At 33.7% G+C, this 15,380-nt stretch overlaps 1 protein-coding gene across 2 annotated transcripts in view; it reads right to left on the bottom strand.

Moving 5' to 3' along the window:
- The window catches only part of LOC137253891 (uncharacterized), a 239,083-nt gene that overhangs the window by 214,712 nt on the left and 8,991 nt on the right, over window positions 1–15,380 (bottom strand). The gene's annotated exons all lie outside the window — the stretch shown is intronic.

Here is a 15,380-nt window from a genome sequence, read left to right as displayed (position 1 = left end):
AGTACCCGACAGATGATTTTCTGGATCACCTGGTCCACATTTTGGTCGATATCGCGAGAACACCTTCACATATACATCTAAGGGAGACTCGCTTTTAAAACCCTCATTAATACCTTTAATTTGATATCCATATCGTACAAACACATTCTAGAGTCACCCCTGGCCCACCCTAATGGCGATATCTCGAAAAGGCGTCCACCTATAGACCTAATGCCCACTCCCTCTTAAAATGCTCAGTAACACCTTTCGTTTGATACCCATATCGTACAAACATTCTAGAGTCACCTCAGGCCCACCCTAATGGCGTTATCTCGAAAAGGCGTCCACCTATAAACCTAATGTCCACTCCCTCTTAAAATGCTCAGTAACACCTTTCGTTTGATACCCATATCGTACAAACATTCTAGAGTCACCCCTGGCCCACCCTATTGGCGATGTCTCGAAAAGGCCTCCACATATAGACCTAATGCCCACTCCCTCTTAAAATGCTCAGTAACACATTTCGTTTGATACCCATATCGTACAAACATTCTAGAGTCACCCCTGGCCCACCCTAATGGCGATATCTCGAAAAGGCGTCCACCTATAGACCTAATGCCCACTCCCTCTTAAAATGCTCAGTAACACCTTTCGTTTGATACCCATATCGTACAAACATTCCAGAGTCACCCTTGGTCCACCTTTATGGCGATATCTCGAAAAGGCGTCCACCTATAGAACTAAGGATTACTCCCTTTTAAAATACTCATTACCACCTTTCATTTGATACCCATATCGTATAAACACATTCTAGAGTCACCCTGGCCCACCCTAATGGCGATATCTCGAAAAGGCGTCTACCTATAGACCTAATGCCCACTCCCTCTGAAAATGCTCAGTAACACCTTTCGTTTGATACCCATATCGTACAAACATTCTAGAGTCACCCTTGGTCCACCTTTATGGCGATATCTCGAAAAGGCGTCCACATATAGAACTAAGGATTACTCCCTTTTAAAATAGTCATTACCACCTTTCATTTGATACCCATATCGTACAAACACATTCTAGAGTCATCCCTGGCCCACCCTAATGGCGACATTTCGAAAAGGCGCCCACCTATAGACCTATTGCCCACTCCCTCTTAAAATGCTCAGTAACACTTTTCGTTTGATACCCATATCGTACAAACATTCTAGAGTCACCCCTGGCCCACACTAATGTCGATATCTCGAAAAGACGTCCACCTATAGACCTAATGCCCACTCCCTCTTAAAATGCTCAGTAACACCTTTCGTTTGATACCCATATCGTACAAACACATTCTAGAGTCACCCCTGGCCCACCCTAATGACGATATCTCGAAAAGGCGTCCAATTATAGACCTAATGCCCACTCCCTCTTAAAATGCTCAGTAACACCTTTCGTTTGATACCCATATCGTACAAATATTCTAGAGTCACCCTTGGTCCACCTTTATGGCGATATCTCGAAAAGGCGTCCACCTATAGAACTAAGGATTACTCCCTTTTAAAATACTCATTACCATCTTTCATTTGATACCCATATCATACAAACACATTCTAGAGTCACCCCTGGCCCACCCTAATGGCGACATTTCGAAAAGGCGTCCACCTATAGACCTATTGCCCACTCCCTCTTAAAATACTCAGTAACACTTTTCGTTTGATACCCATATCGTACAAACATTCTAGAGTCACCCCTGGCCCACCCTAATGGCAATATCTCGAAAAGGCGTCCACCTATAGACCTATTGCCCACTCCCTCTTAAAACGCTCAGTAACACTTTTCGTTTGATACCCATATCGTACAAACATTCTAGAGTCACCCCTGGTCCACCTTTATGGCGAGATCTCGAAACGGCGTCCACCTATGGAACTAAGGATCACTCCTTTTCAAAATACTCATTACCACCTTTCATTTGATACCCATATCGTACAAACACATTCTAGAGTCACCCCTGGTCCACCTTAATGGCGATATCTCGAAAAGGCGTCCACCGATAGACCTAAGGCCCACTCCCTCTTAAAATGCTCAGTAACACCTTTCATTTGATACCCATATCGTACAAACAAATTATAGAGTCAGCCCTGGTCCACCTTTATGGCGATATCCCTAAATGGCGTCCATCCATAGAACTATGGCCTACTCTCTCTTAAAATACTCTTTAATACCTTCCATTTGATACACATGTCATACAACCACATTCCAGGGTTACCCTAGGTTCATTTTCCTACATGGTGATTTTCCTTATTTTGTCTCCATAGCTCTCAACTGAGTATGTAATCTTCGGTTACACCCGAACTTAGCCTTCCTTACTTGTTTTAACTGAAATAATCTTATGTCACTCGTAATTTATTTCAGTAATTTGATTTACTCACTGATGAACTTAAAACGTTGCAATTACTCATGTCAGATTTCACACCAACAGTGAAAAGTTTACTACAGAACGTAAGCAAATTCACGACAAATTATGTGTAGTCTATTTTAAAGCGCTCATTTTATACATTGCTCATTTCGTACACATTTTAATTTTTTTTTTTTTTGGAAGATACATTGACAATTTTACTCAAAAAAACGCTCGATTTAAAAAAGGCAAGCATTTTCTTGTTTATTTTTTTGGACTTCGTTATCGTTTAGGTGCGTATTGAATTAATTTGTTTATAAGTGGGCGGACAAGTTTGCTGCAAAGAAAGCATACATTTAGGCGCTTTTGTGAAGTCTTCTATTTAGCTTAATGCGGAGTTTTTGTTGCTTTTATTTAGCTTTTCTTTTCTTATTTCGTTTGTTTGCATTTTTGGGTTATTTTTGCTAGTATGTGTTAACCAGAGTTGTATCTCATTTACCGTTGTCGCTTTGCTGTTTTCACATTGTATTTGCTCGTGCCAAGTTCAGCGTTGTTTATTCGCTTTGTGCGCATAAAAGTATGCTTCACTTGCGTTTATTTAGCGCTTTTATGATTTAGTTTATTTTTTTTTTTTTTTCTCCTGAGATAGCAAAGGAAATAATCGTTTGTAATTGATGGTGAGCAGTTTTTCTCATAATTTAACGCACTTTTTTGCAAACGCGAGACCATATTTGTTTCGTTATTCGTTCTATCGCTATATTTAATTGGTTTTTATAAAAATTAGTGTAAAAACAACATATCCACAGTCATCATCAACATCAAAGTCATTGATCTCAACCGCCTAAGCGATTTTGGCCGTTGCGAAACAAGTCACGCCAGCTATCCCTGTTTGACGATAACTGACGTCAATTGGGAGCACTAGGGGAACAAGTCTTCTGAGAGGACAGGTCTCCATCTTCCTAAGCTTGCAAATAGTTAGTCGATTGAACTACTTTCTTGACAGCAGCATCTTAGTCAATTCGCATAATATGACCTAGCAGGTGGAGCCTTTGGGCTTTGATTTGCTGCACTATACTCATATCTGCGTAAAGCTTATACAGCTTATAATTAAAACTTATTCGATATTCGCCCATAATGAAGGACCAAAAACCTTCCGGAGAACTTTTCTCTCGAATACTCCAGAAGAAATTTTTTTTCACACGACACCACCTAGAATTGCGGGCCATACATCAGGAAAGGTATGATTAGCGACTTGTAGGGCGTGATTTTTGTTCGTCCAGAAATGACTTTACTTTCCAATTCCCCACTCAATCCAAAGTAGCACTTGTAGGCAAGTGTTATTCCTCGTAATCAGACTTTTATTTATTAAATGAATCTGAACTCATACATAATAGGCAATTTTCATGGCGCTTCAGGTCATCCCTGGATTCTTTAACTTTATTCTAATCGTTTCTTTAATTTTCGCACTTCTTTCGGTTACCCGTTAGTCCAAAGAGTTCAAAATGTGCCCATTACTTTATGAGGTATTAAAAGAAAGCAGTTTTAGCAAACTTACAAATAGTACTTACGAATATTCTGTAAGAGTATTATAACGTTCAAACATTACTTCTGTGAACTTATCAAGAAGGGCTCTGTAGCCAACAAGTCAAGAAGAATTCTTCCTCCTACGACAACTGTGAAAAGGAATTTCGTACGAAGAATGGATCAAGCGTTCCAGTAGATAATTAATGGCGGAAATATTTTTTTGGAAAAGGTGAAATAGGATCAATATTTTAGAAATACATACACATATCTTTTATAATTCCAATCATTTTTCAATGTGGACTATTTAAAAAAATCAAAACAAGTAAAGGTGTATAAGTTCGGGTGTAACCGAACATTATATACTCAGCGTGAGTTTCAATTGTACATTCCATTTCATATAAATTACTTTTCTACATAACACGGGGCACCGCCCGTTTAAAAGAAACATGTCTCCCCATTTCCTCGTACAGTAAAACTTGATAAGTGAAATATCATTGATTCAAAACTATTGTTTGCTTAGTTATAGCTTATTATTCTAGTCAACGACCCGTTTAAACTTGTTTTATATCTAAGTTGCCGTGGTCTTTTACCGATCCCGTCCATTTTTACTGGAAATATTTTCTGCTATAAGGAAAATATGTGTACACAATTTCATTACGATGTGTTAATTTTTCTTCGAGTTATGGTTCCCCAAACATAGAAAATTACTTAGTCATAAAAGGGACGGTGCCACACCCATTTTCAAAAATTGTAGTGTTTAATGTTATAATTAAATTTAGAAAGTAAAATTCTATTGACACAAATCTCTTTTTTGCTAAGATACAGCTTATTATTTTCGTCTTCGACCCTTTAAAAATCTTTTATATAAAAGTGGGCGTAGTCTTTAACCGATCTCATCCATTGGTGTACCCAATTTTATTCCGATCCTTCAATTTTTCTTCGAGTTATGGCTCCAGAAACATAGAAAATTGCTTAGTCATAAAAGGGGCGGTTCCACGTCCATTTTTTTTAATTTAAAGTTTTTCTTATTTATTGTTATAAATCCACTTGGGAAATGATATACCATTGATATAAAGCTCTTGTTTGAAAAGATATAGCTTATTTTATTCGTCCGCGACCCTTTTAAATATCGTTTATATAAAAGTGGGCGTGGTCCTTAACCGATTTCGTTAATTTTTCTTCAAAGCATTCCCTATAGTAAAGGCAACCACTCTGCCCAATTTTGTTATGAAAGGTTTAACGATTTTTGATTTATAATTAATAATATTTGTAAAATTGGTTTTATCACAAGTGCCACGCACATTTTAGACTATTTTTTCAAATTTTTATCAAGAGTCTCAATATTAGTCCACATGTCAAATTTCAACATTCTACGTGTATTATTTACTAAATAATCAGGTTTTTTTTGTAGTTTCCAAAATGTTATATATATAAAAGTGGGCGTCGTTATCATCCAATTTCGCTTATTTTCAATATCAATCTATTATGGGTCCAGATAAGCTCGTGTACCAAATTTGGTGAAGATATCTCAATATTTACTCAAGTTATCGTGTTAATGGACAGACGGACGAACGGACATGGCTCAATCAAATTTCTTTTCGATACTGATGATTTTGATATATGAAAGTCTATATCTATCTCGATTCCTTTATACCTGTACAACCAACCGTTATCCAATCAGTTAATATACTCTGTGTGCAAAGCACGCTGAGTATAAAAACTAAACCGGCTTTTCTGTCAACGCTGATAATTTTTCCAAACCTCATGATCACTCACATCAACATACAGTGCCCTTCAAACTATTTTTAGCTACTGGTACAGATACGCCTAAAAATAGGCAAGAGCATTTCAAAAGTAAATCGATTACGCTATCGCTGATAAGATGACCCCAAAAATAGTATGAACATTTCTACAGACGATATTTAGTACAGACATATCGACATTTTACAATCTACATTCATCCGCACCGCACAAAGTATAAGTCAATTTGATAAGGATTGACACAAAAACAGAATAAAGTCACACGAAGTTTAAGATGAGCCAAATCAAATTTTGTCTTTCAAGCCCACAATGAAATTGAATTCCTCTCTTAGATTGCAGTCATATTATATGCCTTAAATCAAGCATAATTCTTTATCACGTCAAATCAATAAGAAACAAACAAGAAAATTAGCAAATTTTATGTGTTAAACTGTAAATAGACAATTGATTTACCTCCAGCTTATCAACGAATGATTTGGGTTGCACGCAAAAGTCGCTTTAATGTCAGCTATTTCTGTCCATCTTGAGGAAAAGGCAAAACTGAATGACCTTTATTTGTTTCCTTTGTTCAGAACTTTTAATGGGCCTTTGTTAAATGCAATTTTATTGGCCATAGTAAAAATAACTTTAAGCATCATTTGAGATAGATCTACATATTCATATCTCATTCTTTGCTTATTTCATTCTCTCTAAATGAAAAAAGGTCAGATGACATGTGTGATTAGTACTTTTTTCGCTCAACTTAATTGATTGACATTTTCTTTATTAAAACTAAACAAAGAGGACTTTAGGTGCAACTCACAAGGATTTGTATGAACCAATTTTTTGGAATGCTTTGTGAAACTTAAATTTAATACGACAAGGTGGAACAAATTGTAGTTATTGAAACTACGTTTTTATTTTATAACAAAAACTTTTTTTAATACGCCTAAATGTATGCGTCAATATTTTTTTTATTTTTCACCATCAAGAAAATTTTTGAAAAATTGAAAATCAATATTGAAACTTAAAATATTGATAATACATTTAAAAATTACAAGGTTCAAAGTAACTAAAATACAAAGTTATATAAAAATAATAAGAACCCCCCTTCAAGAAAATTTATCATTAAACAAATTGAATGTAACTCTCTTTTTATGTAAATTCTTCGTGTTGTTTGGGTCCGTTGTTTCAATTATTGCAGGTTTTAATCTATCAATAGGAATAGTTTTAATATTATTATCTATTTCAAGTTTAAAACATTTTTGGTCTTTTTCCACAATTTTGTAAGGTCCTTCATATGGTTGTTGTAATGAATGTTTATTAATGACTCGAACAAATGCAAATTTACAAGTTTGAATATCTTTTGGAACATAAATTCCAGTATCAGCATCTTTATGATGACTTAAATTTGATCTAACATTTCGAAAATTAAATTACTTAAAATTTCAGTTGATGAGAAATTTTTAGCTGATGGCACAACAAGTTCCCCTGGCAAACGTAAATTCTGACCGAAAACCATTTCCGCTGGTGTAGCCGAAATATCTTCTTTGTAAATAGATCGCAAACCAAGTAATATGACAGGTAACTCGTCATACCAATTATTTGTGTCCTCTCTAGCTATTATAGTAGTCTTTAATTGTCTATGAAACCTTTCAACCATACCATTTCCTTGAGGGTGATATGCGGATGTTGTAATTTGGTGACTACCAAGTAATTTAGTTAACTCTGAAAACAATTTCGATGTAAATTGGCTACCTTGATCAGTTGTTATCTTTAACGGAACTCCAAACCGAGAAATATATTATCTAAAAAACTTATTTGCAATTGTAGATGCTGAAATATCTTTTAATGCATATGCCTCAGGCCAACGGGTAAATCTTTCAATAATCGTTAAAATATAGCGATGTCCTTTTGAAATAGGTAATGGTCCAACTATATCTAAATGAATGTGTTCAAATCTATTCTTGGGAATTTGAATTTTGACAATAGGGGATTTTGTATGATGATAAACTTTAGACTTTTGACAATTAAGACACTCTTTTGACCAAATATTAATATCCTTATTCATATTAGGCCAATAATATTTTTTAACTATGAGCCGTCGTGTAGCTCTTGTACCCGGATGTGCTATTCCATGTAAAATATCAAATACTGTCTTTCGCAAATTACTCGGTACAAATAGCCTAGGAGTTTCTCCTGAAATTTCACACCAAATATTAAAATTTAAAATGGGAATATTTATTAACTTTAAATTTAGATATTGAGAATCAGATACAAGTTGATTTAAGTCATCATCTTTTTGTTGTTCAGTTTGTAAAATTTTAAAATTCAGTTCTGTATTATATATTGCATTAACCTCAAAAGCTCTAGATAGCGTATCTGCTACAACATTGGATTCTCCTTTAATGTATTGTATGTCATCAGTAAATTGTGCTATAAATTCCAAGTGTCTCGTTTGTCTAGGACTTCGTTCTGTTTTTGAATTTAAAGCAGTAGTCAAAGGTTCATGGTCTGTATAAACTGTTAATTGTCGTCCTTCCAAAAGATATCTAAAATGTTTTATATTTAAATAAATCGCCAATAATTCCCTATCAAAAGCACTATACTTAATTTCAGTTGGAGAAAGTTTTTTAGAAAAGAATGCAATGGGCTTAATTTTATTATTGTAATTTTGTTGTATAACGCCCCCAATCGCTGTGTTAGATGCATCTACTGTTAAAGATAATTTAGCATCTTTGTTAAAATGATTTAACAATATCGTAGATGCAAATTTATATTTAATGCATTCAAAAGCTTCATTCGAATTCTCATCCCATACCAAAGTTTTGTCACGTTTCTTATTTACTTTGTTAATTAGATCATAAATTTTGTTTGTAAATTATGCTAGTTTTGGAATATATCTATGATAATAATTTACCATACCAATAAATTTCTGTGCCTGCTTAACTGATTTTGGACGTTCGAAATTGCGAATAGCTGATACCTTTTCATCGGAAGGTCGAATACCTGTTCCAGAAATGTTATGTCCTAAAAAATCGATACTAGGTACACCAAAAGTACATTTACTTGGTTTAATGTTTAAACCGTACTCTGTAAGGCGTTGAAAAAGGATACGTAAATCTTTTAAATGTTGTTCTTCGTCTGTACTTGCAATAAGTAAGTCGTCGATGTAAGCATATATAAAATCTAAATCACCTACTACCTCATTTATGAATCGTTGAAAGGTTTGTGCAGAATTTCTAAGTCCGAAAGGCATTCTCATGAATTCAAACATACCGAAAGGAGTTGTAACAGCAGTTTTGTAAATATCTTCTTCAACCATAGGAATTTGGTGATATTCCCTAACTAAATCTAATTTTGAAAATATATTTTTATTATGAAGGTTCATATTAAAATCTTGAATGTGAGGTAAGGGATAACGATCGGGAACAGTTACAATATTCAATCTTCTAAAATCACCACATGGACGCCAATCATTCAACTCTTTTTTAGGTACAAGGTGAAGTGGTGATGCTACTGAAGAATTTGAAGGCCGACAAATGCCTGTTTTAACTAAGAAATCAAACTCCGTTTTCGCGACTTTGTATTTTACCGGATCTAAGCGCCTGGGCTTAGAAAATGGAAGACTACCTTCTGTTACAAGTCGATGTACTGTTGTATGTTTAACAGGTTTAGTATAATCTGGCTCTGAAATAAGTGACGGAAACTCTTTTAATAATTTTGTAAATTTATTTTCAATCACAAATAATTTGGGTAATGGAATATCACAAAAGTAAGATACTGTATTAACTGAGAGATTGGTTAATGGATCTACTAAACGTTTATGTTTAATGTCTATAAGAAGACCATATTTACAAAGAAAATCAGCGCCAATTATTGGCTTGGCTATATCCGCAATCAAAAATGTAAAGGGAAATTCACGTCTTAAACCCAAATTTACGTTTAAAAGCCTTTTCCCGTAAGTGGCAATTGTTGAGCCATTAGCTGCAGTGAGAATTATGTCTGAACGTTTCGTATGAGGAAATTTAGACGCGGGTAATACCGAAATTTCTGCTCCACTATCAATTAAAAAATTTTGTTTGTTTTCTCTGTCAAAAATAAATAAGCGACGCGTCGAAAATTCTAAATTTCCATTGTTCGTCGCTGCAACATCGGAAGAATTTTGTTTGCTGAATCTTTGTTTTTTGTTATAAGAACAAGGTTGTTCACAACTTCTAGCATAATTTCCAAATTTGTAGTGAAATCTACACGACCAATTTGGATTATTACGCGAGCTAGAACGACGCCTAAAAGAATTTCTAAAATAGTCCCTAGAATTGGAACGCGACCTAGATTGATTCCGATACATTTCTGTTTTAATTTCAGATAACTCCAGAGAAAGTTTCTGAAAATTTTCACACATTAAAGAAGTGGTTTTAACCAAGTTTTCAACAACAGAATTTTGTGCTTTTGTATCGGAAAAATTATTAACCGAAAATACTTCATTTTTGTTTATCACTTCCCAAATATTATCTGCTAATTTTGTTAATTCGGTAATATTATTAGAACTCGAACTAGCCAAAATCATACTCATATTTTTAGGAAGTTTACGCATCAAAATTTTCTTTAAAATATTTTCACTAAAATTTGATCCGGCTAATATAATTAATGAACGATAAAATTCTGATGGCTTACGATCACCCATCTCAGAATCGTTTAAAATTTTATCAAGTTTCGAATTTTCGCTAAGTGAGTGTATTTCTATCAACACTTTTTTAAGTTCAGTAAATTTGTTATTAATGGGGGGATTTTGAATAAAATACAAAATAGTTATTACCACTTCCTGCGGAAGTGCTGTAATGATGTGTTCGTATTTAGTGTTTTCTTGTGTAATTTTTTTAGTACTAAATTGTGTTTCTGCATGAATAAACCATGCTTCCGGGCAATTAGTCCAAAATTGTGGAAGTTTTACGGAAACTGACAAGATTTCATTTTGAGTAATATTTGCAGACGGATTTGTAATTTGTTGTGGGGAAGTGTCATTTGATAAATCTATCAAAGGGTCATTTAAATTATTAGTAAGTGTAGATGTTTGTGTATTATGTTGTGCTGAACGTAACATTTTGAATTAAATAAAAAGAGAGTTCACTAACTAAAGAGTAAAATAAATTAGTAATTCTATAAAAAAGGAGTTTACAATAATAATAAGAATAATATTTTTATATTTTAATATGCATACATAAAAGATGATATTATTATTCAAATACTTGCGAATATTTATTTATTTATGCAATGGCTTTTGATGATGTTGAGTTTGTAGTTGATACTGTTGCTGCTGCTTCCAGCTTTTTTTGGTTGATATATGTTTAATGATTGCTGTTTTTATTGCAGTTTTTGTATACGCTCTGATAAGTGTTTTTGTTTATTTGTTCCAATTTCCTCACGCTGCGTTTCTACACACCAAGAGACTTCAAAATAATACGTCGTAGAGTTGCATCACAAATAGCACCGATAATAGACAGCGTTGGGTAGCACACCTCGTATTTGATTTGATGTTTGATTGTCTATTATTGTCTAGTCTATTGACTATTTAGTCTATATATGAACCGATATTGTGATCTGTGAGATCTCTGTTTGTTTTACCAGTTTTTTATGTATATGCATTTAATCACAATTCCTTTGGTCAGCTGATGAAGATGTCAAACAAGTACTTCTCTCACTACTTATATATAATATGTAGCTTCACACAATACTAAACAAGTATTTCCAACTGATAAATACAGGAAAACCCAGCAGACGCCATTCTGTTTATAGATCAATAACCAATAGTTCCAGCAAATTGATTTGCATTACAATCTGATTGATTTGATTATGTCAGATTTTATTTATCGTTGTTGTTATCGGATTGACTTGCATATTTATTTACTTCTTCACTTTCTACTTCTGTTAAATTGCTATTAGGTTAGAATTTATCACAAATCGTCACATCGTTTAATATTTCATTTTTTTTTTAAATTAGCCACATTTTCGACGTTTGATTTGGATTTCATCAAGTTGTTTCTGTGTTGTAAGTTCTTTATGTGGCCTTTGGTTGGTTTTACATTAAAACACTTTTCTTTTTATTGAGTTCTTCCAACAGCATACTGCACTGATTCAAGTTTTTCTTTTGTGAATTTTCTACTTTCACTTTTCTATTTTTCTATGTTTCTATTTTTCACTTGTCTCCATCTAACTTCCAAAGTCGCGTTGGTTTTTGCTATTTTGTAAACAACTTTTGTTGCGAATTTTTGAACTTTTTTTTTAAATTTGCACACAACACAATTTTTAAAATAGGCAGAGATCGCCAATGTAGTTATTGAAACTACGTTTTTATTTTATAACAAAAACTTTTTTTAATACGCCTAAATGTATGCGTCAATATTTTTTTTATTTTTCACCATCAAGAAAATTTTTGAAAAATTGAAAATCAATATTAAAACTTAAAATATTGATAATACATTTAAAAATTACAAGGTTCAAAGTAACTAAAATACAAAGTTAAATAAAAATAATAAGAACCCTACACAAATTTTATAGGTGGTGTCAACATCCTTATTTTTAGACTTTTCTAATACGAGTTGGAGTTAGTACTTAAACGAGTTCCAAGAATCCTCGACGATTACCTGCTAACGGTTCCCCCTCACCGAACTGTCCAAAAAATACTCAAATATGCTCTTTAAGCAGCACAACAATTGAGGGGATTTGTGGAATAATGGTATAAGTCGAGTTACACCGTTTTTCCATAAACATACCACATTAATCATAGAAAATAATAGTGATATTTAACAAAGATATTAGCTTCATTTATGGAAAAACGGTATAACTCTCTAATAAAATTTTGCAGTAGTGAGGCATCGAAATGCTATGAAAATATATTCAATGTCGTAGACCAGAAAGAACTGAAAAATAAAAGAATTGAAAAGGTTTCAAAAACGACTAAGCGCGACAGAGAACTCCATTGTTAAAAATAGAAAAAGTTTAAAAATGATAAAAGTAGTACAAAAAAATTTCTAAAACTAACAAACGGAAATTAAAAATAGTTATAAGCACATCTAAATAATATAATATAATGTATTTAATAATGGTTATTAATGTATCTGCTATTTTGTTTAATAATGTATCTCAATCAAAATATTTGATATTCGATCTATGGAATAACGGTATAACTCAAAAAAAAAAAAGAAATCATACCTTTTCTAATAAAATTATGTATATATAAAATTTTTTACTTTTTCTTATCAAAGAATCATACTATCTAAAATCCTACCAAGTGGGATTATTATAAATTTATTTTTACCTGCCTTGTTAAGTTTTTTTCACTTGTCTCAAAAGGTTGATTCTTCAGTTATACAGTTATTCCACATATCCCCTCCATTACAGTAGAATATCACAATGTAATCTATTTCCGTACTCCCCTTACACCGGCAAAAATCAAAGTGATTCATCAAGAAGAAAATACTGACGAACTAATTGAGTGGTATATAAGCAGTGCTATCTTGCCTGATTGGGATACCACCGTCTTAAGTGTTAAAACAACAGACACAATTTTTTGGGTGGGAAATACTGTAGTGGAGCTTCTTTCCGGGATATCGACTACCTTAAGATGTGTTTGTTGATTTTAGTCCCTCTTACGACAGTCAGACTCCGCCTTTATTTTAAACTCCTAGATCTACCATAATATTTAATTATGTCAAGGCTCTAAAATTTTTAAACCCAACTTTTGTAAGTAAAGGTAGCATCGAGAAAATAGGATATCGTTATTAGAATGAACCTTCAATAAATCGACAGCTGAAAGGAAGATCATCCTATCTCTCCTATCTTTTCGAAATCAAACTATAATTTTATCTCAGCAGACTCAGATTTGTTTGCAACACTCATTATCTCAAAATTCCGCTGAAAAAGGGGTTTGAGAGCATTTCTAAACTGGCAACCGGAATATTGAAATTTTTTCCTTAGCAATACCAATGTTGCACTTTAACAACAAAGTTAGTGTAGCTCCCAAACACAAATAGATCATGGAAACGAGATAATTATATTTACCTATTTGATCAATACCGGTTCGGAAAAAAGATAGCTTTCGCGACGTAGAAAATTTTATGGCTACGACATCAACATTGGTTTGAAACTGTCCAAGAAAAGGGACTTTCAATTATTTTTACAATTTATGCCTATTACATAGTTCATTTCACATATTTCTTAATTAAATGATAATTAATTTGCAACAACTTCTCGATCAGTTCCAGGCTATTTTTAACTCATTTTAAGACTGTTACAGGGTCACTTCAGGCTACCTCCGAAATAATTTCGATATTATTTGGCGACCAATTTGGAACAATTTCAGTATGGTTTCTATATTATTTTAGTTATTATTTCTAAATAGTTCCTGGATTGTTTTCAGGCGTATTCCACTGCAAACTTGTTCCAATGTCCTAAAATTGTTTTAAATCGGTCCCGAGATAATCTCCCAGTCCTTTAATGCTGCCAATATATTCTCAATATAATTCAGAAGTTGACCCAAAGTATTTCCTTAACTAACCCCGAAGTGATTCGAAAATTATCCAAAATTGGTCCTGAAAAAGCCCCGAAACTATTCCGAAATTAACCTTAAAGTATTTCTGAAGTCATCCTGTAACTTTAACGAAACCGTGCCGGAATGGTCCCAAAATGTTCGAAGAACATATTGTAACGAATTTTAGTGGTATTCCTCTTATTTCAAATATTCTGTTAACGTTCGAATCACTAAGCTGTTGAATAAATAATTCCAATATTGAATAATGCAAAATATGGTCTTTATTAGACTACTTGAAAATAACACTTATACTTCGCAACTGATAGCTTGCTTAAATCAAACTGACTTTTCACGCCTCAACTGTTACTGCTTTTATACTGTTTGGTTTCCTCGTTTGAATATTTCTAGGCGCTTCTATTTCTAGAATTTACTAGTTAGTTACCAGCTATAAAATTACCAGCTTATAACTACGTTTATAGCTTCTCATATGCGCGTGTATATGTGAGTGATACTTGCACAAATTAATGCCTGCTTTTGAGCGCATCTCAGATAAGATATATGCATGTGTTTGTGCGTTTTCTCTCCGCTGGGTGTAAGTACATATGTGTAGACATGACAGACAGATGATTGACTTATTGATTTGCATACAAGTCACTGCTTAGTGTTGGCTTAGAGTTGATAGTATCCCTTAGTGTTGCTAATATTCGTCACAATATAATACACTTCCATTCCCGTCAAAATTTTAACACGAAGAATCCGAAACGTGGACAAAGGAGCCCGTTTACTGAATATCTAGGTATACCCAACTTAAATGAACGATTTCGTCGTCTTATGTCCCTGTTTTGTTGTATGAATTGAACTTCATTAGTTATGCCTCACTTCAATGGATAAATTTCGCTTTTAATCAATCTTAATATAAATCCCTTCTTAACACCGACCGTTCATATAGACTTAAAGCTGTAATTTTTTTCCACATGGTTGCTTCTACATGGGTCTGGATTATTCAGATATCATATTCTTGTATACATTACTCATATATCGACATCTCCCATTTACATATGCATGTGTATCTTTTGTCTTCTCTCCTGCGTCGGGATTAGGAACTAATTACAGTACAAGGTCTAGTACCGAAACACAGAAATGGCGGCTGTCGTCGTGTGGTTGTAGCGTACTCCACCTACCACACCAAAGCTCCTGGGTTCAAGTACCGATCTAATGATCTTGAGCTACAAAGCATGC

The sequence above is a fragment of the Eurosta solidaginis genome, chromosome 5 (assembly GCF_040869045.1).
Source record: "Eurosta solidaginis isolate ZX-2024a chromosome 5, ASM4086904v1, whole genome shotgun sequence".
Classification (NCBI taxonomy): Eukaryota; Metazoa; Arthropoda; class Insecta; order Diptera; family Tephritidae; genus Eurosta; species Eurosta solidaginis.
Note: the sequence above shows the minus strand (reverse complement) of the source record. Positions and strands in the feature narration are given on the sequence as shown.